Below are 13,303 nucleotides of genomic sequence, written 5' to 3'. Positions count from 1 at the left end.
GCATTTCTTTGGTGGCCTGTGTCCTGATGAGCTGGATACTTCAGCGAAAACAGTCGACACATCACTAGCAGTTGGTGGATTTCTTTATGCTGCTGGAAGGAGTCTTCCTCAACTTTGCCTTGGAAGTTTGCCTGTTCCATGTGATGGCCTCACATTTATCATCTGCTGTACAGCACGGAGGCCTTGTTTATGGACACAGGGACATGTAAGCGATTTTTCTATTTTATTTATTCACAAGTGAACTCTTTTGCCTCATATTGGGACTGTATATCAGCTCATATTGGGACTTACTGTTATGGATAATTATTATTGCTGGGCACGTTTATATGTGTTTCTGCGTGTGGGATTCACTTGCCTGCCATATGATGGTAAATCTGTCAGCTACAATGCTCTCTATGCAACATTATTGAACTGTGTTAAACATATTTCATTGGATCATCCATTTATGCCGCAAAAAAACTTTGAGTCATACAGTTTGCTATGTGCTGGCATTATGCTGAGCTTATTCTTATGTTTCATTTCCCATACGTCCTGGAGTTGGACTTTGCTATGCTTGAGGATTGAGGCCCTTTCTTGCTACAGTTCATGGATAATTGCCTTGATACTATGACGCACCATTTGCTATTTTTATTGATCTTATTGTGGTGTTTAAAGGGGTTCTTTCGTGAAAAAAGTAGGCAGTTAAAAAATGTGACAGATTACAGGTTTTGGGCCAGTCCATCTTTTTAAGGGGGATTCTCAGGGCTTTCTTTGTTTTCAACAGCATTTCCTGAACAGCAGTTTAACTGTCAAAATAGCAAGATACCAGCCGGCCTCCCTAATCACTTGCACACTATTATGTCAGTTAGATTTTGCAACAGTTGTTCAGGAAATGCTGTTGAAAACAAAGAAAGCCCTGAGACTCCCCCGTAAAAAGATGGACTGGCCCAAAACCTGTCATCTATCACATTTTTTAACTGCCTACTTTTTTCGCGAAAGAACCCCTTCAAATAAATATTTGTTATATTTTTCATTCATAGCTCATTGAGTCGTGTTTGGGGTACAGATTGGTTCTGTTTTTTCTTGCCACTTTAAGCACTGCAAACCAAGGTCATTATACTAATGATAACAATGATAATGTGTAACGATCGGTGTAGCAACACAGCTGTCTGATTATGTGTGATCTGCAGAATCACCAATAATACAGACACTATACCTGATTACATGGTGATCTGCAGAACCACCAATAATGCAAGTATAGCTAACAGGATAATGCAATAGTGTATAGTGCTTAGTGCAACAGTAACAGAGTAGAATAACTAGGCCTCACCAGAGGAGCTGGTGGGCACTATTAGAACACAGTATCGGATAGATAGATAGAACCTCACCAGAGGAGCTGGTGAGAACTATTAGAATCCAGTAACTGGCTAGTTTGGCAGAACCTCACCAGAGGAACTGGTGGGAACTATTAGAACACAGTTACTTGGCTAGTTTGGCAGAACCTCACCAGAGGAGCTGGTGGGCACTGTTAGAACACAGTAACTGACTAGTTTGGCAGAACCTCACCAGAGGAGCTGGTGGGTACTATTAGAACACAGTAACTGACTAGTTTGACAGAACCTCACCAGAGGAGCTTCTGGGTACTATTAGAACACAGTTACTGACTAGTTTGGCAGAACCTCACCAGAGGAGCTGGTGGGAACTGTTGGAACACCTCACCAGTGGCAAGGGTCCACTGGTGAGTAGAGAGGTCAGACAGGCTGGGTTCGGCAACTGAGAGACAGATACAGTACATAATCAGTAAGCAAGAGAGTAGTAAGTATTCAGGCAGTGTTTCAGCAACTAGATCAGATGGGCAGAGGTACAGAATCAATAAGCAAGAGCAGAGTCAGAGATAGCCAGAGTCATACACAGAGTATCAAATATACAGTAATAATAATAATCCTAGTCTTGTGTGAAATCCCTGGTTTCCTCCCAGATCAAAGCACACCGGATACTAGTCTAAGGTCTGAGCGCTAACACGTATGTATTTGCAACCGCAGACAAGTTGCGAGTGAAGACCAGCTGCTTAAGAAGCCGCAGTGACCCAGTGGCACGCCCCCCGGAGCCCAGCCAATCCCGAGCGGCGGTCGCGTCCTATGACGAGATGCGACCCGTGGGTCAGGTGACGCACCTCCTCGCCACCTCGCCGCATAAAGTTTGCCCCGCTAAGCTAGGGCGACATGACAAAAAACATAAAGACCCGTCCTCGGCGTGCTAGACGCCCAAGGTACGGGAGTGTGACTGGACCGAGAGGCAGAGGCCGCTGTGGCGGCGGCACCGTTCGCCGCAGCTGCCCTAGTGATATTTATTACATAATGATAATAATAATAATAATAATAATAATTAATAATAACACTAGTGTTGTTATTATTATTATTGTTATTATTATTATTATTATTATTACAACACTTATTTAAAGAGGAGCTGTCAGCCATACTATCTCAGAAAAACAAAACAAAAACAACAACACATATATAAGTAGAAAATTACTAGCTCTTTTTACATAACATACTGTATGTATTGCACTGTACACCTTTTTTGGACTTTAGTGATTTTTCTATAGTAAAAAAAGAGAAAATCCTTCTTAGATTCTCCATTTTAACTGTGGCTATCTTTAAGCTAATTATGATGTCATTTCCTCCCTTACTCTTCTCTGCTTGATTGTGTATACATCACCCACCCTCCTGCCAGTCTTCAGGCACTCCCACCCAGCTTTGCAATGGAAAGTGCATTGTCTAAGCATGGGAAATATTGGCCAATCATAGAGGAACAGAGGTGTGGGAGGGGAAAATAGGAGGGAAAGAGGCTTCAGCCAATCAGGCTTCATTAGTTAAGTCTGAGAGGAAAGTAAAGAAGCAAAAAAAGACAACCCAGCATGCCCTGCATTTTCCTTTGTGCGGTAGATGTACCAAATAAGAGTCAGGTTGTAAGGATCTGCACATGCAGATCCTTATCAAGACAATGCAAGAGCAAGGAATCACATATATGAAAATACTGAGGTCTGCACAGGGTGGATTTGAAGGTGAATAAACGTGTTTATTTACAGAAGTGCAAATGAACATATATACACATACAAACAATATGCATGCAATCGTACAATATGACCACTAACTAATATTTACAATGAGTATGCAAAGACACGGGTCACACAATATATACACAATAGCAGCACACAGGAACCCAGATCGCACAATATATACAATAGCAGCGCACAGGAACCCAGATCACACAATATATACAATAATACAATATATACAGACACGTATCAGCAGAATCAGAACACAGGAGAATAGTCATACAGGCCAGGATCAATGATCAGAATATCAGAAGTATACAGACAGTGGGCAAGAGAATAGTCAGACAAAGCAAGAGGTCAATACCTGGAGATCAATATAAATACAGGAGGCAAGGAGCTAGGAGCAAAGACGGGTGACCAGAGCACAAGGCCTACAGCACAAAATGATCTAGCAATGTTCTTCTGCTAGAGGCAGCCTTAAATACTGCACAATGGTCAGGTGACTGTTCACAGAGTTCAAGAGATGAGGTGAGACCTCTACTGGTGGACGGCTGAAGTTCATGTAAAGACCATAGTGTGACACCAGCAGTAATTCAAACAGCTAACAGCATGACACAGGTAAACTGGGGAATGATCATTTATCATCATTTATCAACAAGAAACGTAATTGTGATGTTATCCACATACAAATAAAGAATTGATTTTTGATTTTAAGCCCGACAATTACACTTTAAACTAATGTATGTGCGCTGGACTTCTTAGTTTATTCGACTCTAGCTCTTATTTCAGCTTTTTTGTCAAGTTGTTGTTATATAATCCAGAGGCTACAATGCTTTTGGTTGACGAGAATATCGTAACATTGATTTCTTATGGAAACATACTCAGGAGCCATATAATTTCCCATTGGCGAAAAGGTCCCAAAACATGTTAGCTCTAATATAAAACTTTGAATTATATTTTATGTTCTCCCATAGTATTTCATCATTGCTTTTCTTATCTGTTTTTGTGACTGTCACTGCAATGTGTTCTCTCCAATTGCTGAAGTAAAACCTATAAACCTGGGATGAAATATCACAGCAGACAAATAAGCAGCTGTTAAAACAAAGGAAATGATAAAAACAACATAACTCCTGGGTGTTTAAAGCTGCAAATAGCAAAGGTAGGTCAAAAGAGACACATGGCATGATTAAAAAAACTCATAAATACAACTTTCCATGTATAATAGCAGGACTGTATGTAAAATGTGTTTTGACTGGTATATCTTACATTCTGAAGAGTGACAGCAGAAGAGGGAGTTAAAGAGGAACTGTAACCAAGGGCTGAACTTGATCCATTCCAGTCCATTTGCATACAAAGATTCAACACCTTGCAAACATCTGGTCACAAATTCCTCACTCTGTTTACTATAAAAATCAATAAAGCCTTTTCTGTCATCTCTTAAATACCCATAATAAGCATTAATCTGTTCAGCAGTCATATCAACCTTGCTTGACCTTTGCAGACTCCTTGATCAGTAGAATAATTCAAAGCACACATACATGCACCCACATGCGGTTTAACTTTAGCCAAGTAATACCTAGGTAATACATGTTCAATGTGGTATGCGTCAAAGACTGGCTCAGAACGACATTGTTTCTTAATTGAACTATTCAGATTTTTTGCTGGCACAGGAGGAGATTTGGAGTACAACATTCCCTCCCAGGCAGATAACAACGATGAGGTCTTCTCAATTTTGCATACTCTTAAATCAATTAATGATTGAAGGGACTTGACATAAGATTGCATAATATTTTTGTCTTTCTTAGAATAAAAATCAAAGAAAGACTTCCTATCATCTTTTAATATAGTAGTCAAAACTGCAATATCAGATGGGCTAAATGGAGGATCAAGAAAATTATCCTTGGATAATTTACTCTTCAATAACCAATGAAGGACCTGCAGCAGGTCCTGCACATCTTCTGCAGACAAGATTTTCTGTTTTACATATTTTTGCACTAAATCAATTAGTAAGTTGCAAAATACAGGATGGAATAACTTCTGGCTTCTTCAGCGACTAAAGCATAGTAGTAGACATTGGCAAAATTCAAGTTCAAACCCATGATTACAGACAAGAACCCTCAGTATTTATGTGATCAAAAATTTGGGTAAGGTTAGATCATTATGTGAGGATCTGTACATGCAGATTCTTATCAAGACAATGCAAGAGCAAGGAATCACATATATACGAAAATACTGAGGTCTGCACAGGTTGGATTTGAAGGTGAATAAACGTGTCTATTTACAGAAGTGGAAATTAACATAGATACAGTACATATACAAACAATATGCATGCAATCGCACAATATGACCACCATGCCCCGCTATCACGCTGACTAACTAACTAATATTTACAATGAATATGTAAAGACACGGGTCACACAATATATACACAATAGCAGCACACAGGAACCCAGATCACACAATATATACAATAATACAAAATATATGTAATGATCTGCTCTGCTGTCTGCACAGGCAGACAGCTGTTTGACCATTTGTTAGGTCTGAGTACTGCATGTCCCTGGAAAAGAGAACTGTCTCCACTCTGCAAGCTGCAGAGTTGCTGTTCTGGGGAGGAATTTGCATCCACTTGTCATGCAAATTGCTTAGCTGCTTCCTCTGATGGCTTGCAGTATAAAAACCATTTCTTCCCCGAATTCCTGGCTGGTCATGATGGTTTGTTCCTGCTAACTTACCTGAAGTCTCAGCCTTTGCTAATTGTTTGCTAAGATTTTCTTAGAGTAATTCCTTGGGAGTGCACTAAGCAATCCTTCTAGCGTAGTTAGGTTGTATTATCTGTTTTGCCTTGTACTGTCTATCTGTTGTGATTGTCTTGTCGCCAGCGGCGGTCGACAGGAAATCGTTCTGTCTGTTTGGATTGCATCCGCCCTAGCGTTAGTGATGGTGGTTCCTTCTGTATTCTGCCTTAGGGGTGCAAGCCAGAGCAGCGGTTGCTACTGGTAACCCCATCTGCCTGCCCCCTTGGATCACATTCGCCCTAGCGGTAGTGGCGGTGGTTCCTTCTGTATTCTGCCTTAGGGGTGCAAGCCAGAGCAGTGGTTGCTACTGGTAGCCCCATCTGTCTGTCTGTTTGAATCGCATTTGCCCTAGTGGTAGTGGCGGTGGTTCCTTCTGTACTCTGTCTGGGAGTGTAGGCCAGAGCTGCGGTTGCTACTGGTTACTCCTTCTGTCTGTCTTGTCTGGAACGAAAGCTTGCTGTAGGCTCGGTGAGGTAACCGTTTAGCAAGCGTTCGCGTTCTCTATTCGTTTCCGTGTGCATTGGTTAGTTAGGGTTGGCGTGCTTTGTCTCTGTTGCGCTTTTTGTGCGGAGACCGCGCCATTAGCGTGCTTTGTCGCTGTTGCACTTTTCGCGTGGCGACCGCGCTTAGCGAGTGCATTTGTTATTTTCCTTGGCATTCTGATCATTGTTATTTGCTGTGTCTTTCTTGCTACACCTGTGCTCTGTCTTTATTCGGTCTTGTGTCACTGTTGGCAATCGCCACTCTTGCGATTGCGTTCCCACTTGATTTCCGTTGTTGTGTGTTCACCGTTGCCGGGGGGCGACTAGATTGGTGGACACACATACATTCTGTCACTGTGCTCACTCTCTCTCTCTCTGAGGGCTATCTTGCCCTGCATTGTTGCAATTCGTACAATACCCACTGGCATCTGTGGCAGTGCAGAGGGGTTGTTCCTCTGCACTCCACAGCTCCATCTGCTGGTGGGAATTTCCCTCTGCAGGTGCATTGCACCAAAGCTGGGTTCTGCCGTTTTATACGCTTGTGGAGGACTTCCGCAGTGTCAGCGCACATCTTGTGCGCTGACCACGGAGATAATTCCACAATCGTTACAAGACAGTGGGCAAGAGAATAGTCAGACAAAGCAAGAGGTCAATACCTGGAGATCAATATAAATACAGAAGGCAAGGAGTTAGGAGCAAAGACGGGTGACCAGAGCACAAGGCCTACAGCACAAAATTATCTAGCAATGTTTTTCTGCTAGAGGCAGCCGTAAATACTGCACAATGGCCAGGTGACTGTTCACAGAGTTCAAGAGATGAGGTGAGACCTCTGCTGGTGGACGGCGGAAGTTCATGTAAAGACCATAGTGTGACAACAGCAGGAATTCAAACAGCAAGCAGCATGACACAGGTAAACTGAGGAATGATCATTTATCGACAAGAAACGTAATTGTGATTTTTAACTTTTGGATTGCCTGGTTAGCATCCTTATTACTTGTTTACCAGATACAAATAAAGAATTGATTTTTGATTTTACGCCCGACAATTACACTTTATAGTAATGTATGTGCGCTGGACTTCTTAGTTTATTCGACTCTAGCTCTTATTTCAGCTTTTTTGTCAAGTTGTTGTTATATAATCCAGAGGCTACAATGCTTTTTGGTTGACGAGAATATCGTAACATTGATTTCTTATGGAAACATACTCAGGAGCCATATAATTTCCCATTGGTGGAAAGGTCCCAAAACGTGTTAGTTCTAATATAAAACTTTGAATTATATTTTATGTTCTTCCGTAGTATTTCATCATTGCTTTTCTTATCTGTTTTTGTGACTGTCACTGCGATGTGTTCTCTCCAATTGCTGAAGTAAAACCTATAAAGCTGGGATGAAATATCACAGCAGACAAATAAGGATTTACACTGTGATTGTAAAAATAAGCAGCTGTTAAAACAAAGGAAATGATAAAACAACACAACTCCTGGGTGTTTAAAGCTGCAAATAGCAAAGGTAGGTCAAAAGAGACACATGGCATGATTAAAAACTCATAAATACAACTTTCCGTGTATAATAGCAGGACTGTATGTAAAATGTGTTTTGACTGGTATATTTTACATTCTGAAGAGTGACAGCAGAAGAGGGAGTTAAAGAGGAACTGTAACCAAGGGCTGAACTTGATCCCATTCAGTAGCTGATACCCCGTTTCCCATGAGAAATCTCTACCTTTTCCCAAATACATCATCAGTGGGGTCTGTATGGCTGATATTGTAGTGAAATCCCTCCCCTAGTGTGATTTTGGAACCTAGGTCCTGACAGATCCCTGTATGTGAACCTTGTTGCATTGTGGAAAATAATGGCTTTTTCTAACTGCCAGGCAACCAGTACCACTCTCTGTGCATAAATATCCCCCTCTGTCTGTAAAAAAAACTTTTAGCCTATCGCATTGTTAGGGGGTGTGGTTATGGATAATGACAATTGGTGCTGTCTGTTTTTTTTTTTCTGCCGGTAGTAAAGATGACTACATTGTAGATCAAACAATAAGAACAATTTACATGGCAACTATCAATCATTTCTTGATCTCTCTTCAATTTTTTAACTTCTCATTTTGCTATGTATTGATTTATTTTTTTCCTTTTTTGCTAAAGTTACTCTTTAAGCCTGGGACCCACTAGAGCAGGACTTTTCAACCTTTTCAGAAATGTTACCACTTTAATCGCATGAAAATTTTCAAATACCACCAGTGATTTTGTAAGATGTCAACAAATCAATAAGTGAAAAAAAAAGGATAAAGTATGTACTATTATTATTAACTATTATTATTATTATTTATTGTATTTTTAAAGCGCCAACATATTACGCAGGGCTGGCCAGTGATTAAGGATACATACAGTGTTAACCAATATTATATTTGTGCCTGTGCTTACTGATAGAATCAAGTCAGATTCCATCTGAAGACAGTTCCTTTATTTTTTATACATGTCAATGAAAAAAATGCCTTTTTCGCACGAGTATGTGGAACCAAATGGCAGTAAAGGTACAATAGCTTTTTCCCTCACTTCTGGGTGCAAATTTTTCTCTAATCAGATTCAATTAGGGATACATTTCTCTTTGTGGAATTTGCCCATAATCTTCTGATGTATGACTTTAAAGTGGACCTGAATTCTTGCTCAGGACAGAAGGAAAACATAACAGAAATGCACCCTGTATGTTTTTAAAGAGTTTAGCCTGTTTAATTCCCCCTCTATTGTGTCTAATCACTACTTGTAATTTGATCTCCCCCTCTGTCACATGACTGCCTATGGCAGATAAATAGATAAGCCCATTTGAAAGCACAGGCTGTAAACAGTCTGCTTTCACGAATCAGGAACTAGGAACTGTGCAGATTAATTGCAAGATTTGTATCAGCTGTAATGCTAGGCATACACGGTACGTTTCGTACCGTGTAATCGAGACGCTGATGTCTCTATTGATAATTTCCGACTTGTCCGATGACCCGCCGGGTCGATTTCGTGCTCGGTACCAGCGGGCAGGACAAAAGAAAAAATGAACCGAAGATAAGGAAGTGCCCGTGGGGATGAGCGGGAACTGATCCGGGCGCCTGCGGGGACGAGCGGAGACGTGACGGAATCGAGCCAGCGGCTTGATTACACGGGTGAAAACGTACAGTGTATGCCCAGCATAACAAATAAATGTTTTTTGCTAAAAGGGTTTTATGCTTTTGTGTATATTTTAGAGCAGAGAGGACGTTCTGAGTTCAGGTCCACTTTAAGAAGTCCACCATTCAATGAGTATCTAAATAGAGCTGCCCGCCCCATCATAGTGTGAATGAGTTGTTTATCCAAGCAGCTGTGTTTGAGAGAAGAAGAGACAGAGCGCGCTTAGGGGAACAGTACAGCAGTAGATTGGATGAATTCAGAATAATCTCACCTCTAGAAGTTGCTGGCGAGCCTGTACAGGAGTAGCCAGCGTGTAGGCTTTTATCCCTCTAGCCAGGGATCAGGCACAAAGGCAGCTGGATTCTTCCTTCACTCGGATGGTTGTTGGCAGGCAACGAGCGGCTCTGAAGTTGTACACCCTGTCTGTGTGCGAGTCCGCTATATGCGGTTGCACAAACAGATTGTGGTGGATTTCAAAGCATCAGCTCCAGGATTGAGGGATCTAAAAGCAAAGCTCCACGCTGCTCCATGAGTCTTGCACAGGCAGTTCACGGGCAGTTGGAGTGGTAGTCTGATTGCAATGCAGCAATGCGTGTAGGAAAGAAGAAACGGCGGCTGTCGTATAGTGTTAAGATTTATTAAAATATATTGCAACGCGTTTCAGGAGACCAAGTCCTCCTTTCATCAGACAAAGACGGAACGAAACCGCCTGCTTCTTTTCCGTTTATCTAAGCAGGACACAGGGCAGAGGCAGCGAACTTCTAATCATGTTGCATGCTGTGCAGAGCAGTTGCCCATCAGTGACTCCACTCTTAGCTCTGCATATGTAAGATCTGAATGAGGGAGGCCTGGTGCTAGTGTTGGGCGAACACCTAGATGTTCGGGTTCGCGAACGTTCGCCGAACATCGTCGCGATGTTCGGGTGTTCGCGCCGAACTCCGAACATAATGGAAGTCAATGGGGACCCGAACTTTCGTGCTTTGTAAAGCTTCCTTACTTGCTACATACCCCAAATTTGCAGGGTATGTGCACCTTGGGAGTGGGTACAAGAGGAAAAAAAATATTTGAAAAAGAGCTTATAGTTTTTGAGAAAATTGATTGTAAAGTTTCAAAGGAAAAACTGTCTTTTAAATATGGAAAATGTCATGTTTCTTTGCACAGGTAACATGCTTTTTGTCACCATGCAGTCATAAATGTAATACAGAGAAGAGGTTACAGGAAAAGGGACCGGTAACGCTAACCCAGCACAAGCAGCAGAACACGTGATGGAACAGGAGGAGGCGCAGGAGGAGAAGGCCACGCTTTTTGAGACACAACATCCCAGGCCTTGCATGAGGACAAATAGCGTGCGGATATAGCAATGCTTTATGCCGCCATGCAGTCATAAATGTAATAAAGATGAGAGGTTCAATAAACAGGGACCGGCAACGCTAACCCAGCAGCAGCAGCAGCAGCACACGTGATGGAACAGGAGGAGGCGCAGGAGGAGAAGGCCACGCTTTTTGAGACGCAACCCAGGCCTTGCATGAGGACAAAAAGCGTGCGGATATAGCAATGCTTTTTGCCGCCATGCAGTCATAAATGTAATACAGATGAGAGGTTCAATAAACAGGGACCGGAAACGCTAACCCAGGCCAGCAGCAGCAGCAGCACACGTGATGGAACAGGAGGAGGCGCAGGAGGAGAAGGCCACGCTTTTTGAGACACAACATCCCAGGTCTTGCATGAGGACAAATAGCGTGCGGATATAGCAATGCTTTTTGCCGCCATGCAGTCATAAATGTAATACAGATGAGAGGTTCAATAAACAGGGACCGGAAACGCTAACCCAGGCCAGCAGCAGCAGCAGCACATGTGATGGAACAGGAGGAGGTGCAGGAGGAGAAGGCCACGCTTTTTGAGACACAACATCCCAGGCCTTGCATGAGGACAAATAGCGTGCGGATATAGCAATGCTTTTTGCCGCCATGCAGTCATAAATGTAATACAGATGAGAGGTTCAATAAACAGGGACCGGAAACGCTAACCCAGGCCAGCAGCAGCAGCAGCACACGTGATGGAACAGGAGGAGGCGCAGGAGGAGAAGGCCACGCTTTTTGAGACACAACATCCCAGGCCTTGCATGAGGACAAATAGCGTGCGGATATAGCAATGCTTTTTGCCGCCATGCAGTCATAAATGTAATACAGATGAGAGGTTCAATAAACAGGGACCGGAAACGCTAACCCAGGCCAGCAGCAGCAGCAGCACACGTGATGGAACAGGAGGAGGCGCAGGAGGAGAAGGCCACGCTTTTTGAGACACAACATCCCAGGCCTTGCATGAGGACAAATAGCGTGCGGATATAGCAATGCTTTTTGCCGCCATGCAGTCATAAATGTAATAAAGATGAGAGGTTCAATAAACAGGGACCGGCAACGCTAACCCATCACAGATGGTCATTGTTCATGTTACTTGGTTGGGGTCCAGGAGTGTTGCATAGTCGTTTCCAATCCAGGATTGATTCATTTTAATTTGAGTCAGACGGTCCGCATTTTCTGTGGAGAGGCGGATACGCCGATCTGTGACCATGCCTCCGGCAGCACTGAAACAGCGTTCCGACATAACGCTGGCTGCCGGGCAAGCCAGCACCTCTATTGCGTACATTGCCAGTTCGTGCCAGGTGTCTAGCTTCGATACCCAATAGTTGAAGGGTGCAGATGGATTGTTCCACACAGCTACGCCATCTGACATGTAGTCCTTGACCATCTTCTCCAAGCGATCGGTGTTGGAGGTGGATCTGCACGCTTGCTGTTCTGTGGGCTGCTGCTGCATGGGTGTCAGAAAATTTTCCCACTCCAAGGACACTGCCGATACCATTCCCTTTTGGGCACTAGCTGCGGCTTGTGTTGTTTGCTGCCCTCCTGGTCGTCCTGGGTTTGCGGAAGTCAGTCTGTCGGCGTACAACTGGCTAGAGGAGGGGGAGGATGTCAATCTCCTCTCTAAAGTCTCCACAAGGGCCTGCTGGTATTCTTCCATTTTGACCTGTCTGACTCTTTCTTCAAGCAGTTTTGGAACATTGTGTTTGTACCGTGGATCCAGAAGGGTATAAACCCAGTAATTGGTGGTGTCCAGAATGCACACAATGCGTGGGTCGCGTTCAATGCAGTCTAGCATGAATTGAGCCATGTGAGCCAGAGTCCTGCCAGAATCCTCATCATCCTCTTGTGAGCGTTGTGATAGTTGTTGTGATGCATCATAGTCGTCACCCTCTTCCTGGTCTGCTTCTGCTGACCATTCGCGCTGAATTGTGGAAGTCCAACGTGCACCGCTCTGGCCCTCGTCAGTGGTGGCAGGAAATTCCTGCTCCAACTCCAGCTGTTCCTCCTCCTCTTCTTCGTCATAGCTGCTGGGGCCAGCGTTTCCTGAGGCGGATGGCCTGATGTTGGTACCATCACGCTGATCGTTTTCTCCTTCAGATTCCCCCAGTTGCATCATGACAGCTGTTTCCTTGATTTTCAACATTGACCTCTTCAGTAAACACAGCAGTGGTATGGTAATGCTGACTGAAGAGTTGTCACTGCTCACAAGCAACGTGGATTGCTCAAAATTTTGGAGGACTTGGCAGAGGTCCAACATGTTGGCCCAATCGGATCCACAGAAGCTTGGCAGCTGTCCGGATGCGCCTCGGTACTGCGCCGTCATGTACTGGACCACTGCACTCTTCTGCTCGCAAAAGCGGGCTAGCATGTGCAGCGTAGAATTCCAGCGCGTAGGGACATCACACAGCAAGCGATGGTGGGGGAGATTGAAGCGCTCCTGCATCTTGGCGAGTGCCCCCGAAGCAGTACTG

Source organism: Hyperolius riggenbachi, chromosome 3 (genome assembly GCF_040937935.1).
Source record: "Hyperolius riggenbachi isolate aHypRig1 chromosome 3, aHypRig1.pri, whole genome shotgun sequence".
Taxonomy (NCBI): Eukaryota; Metazoa; Chordata; class Amphibia; order Anura; family Hyperoliidae; genus Hyperolius; species Hyperolius riggenbachi.
The sequence above is the reverse complement of the archived record's forward strand: the minus strand, read 5'-3'. Positions refer to the sequence as shown.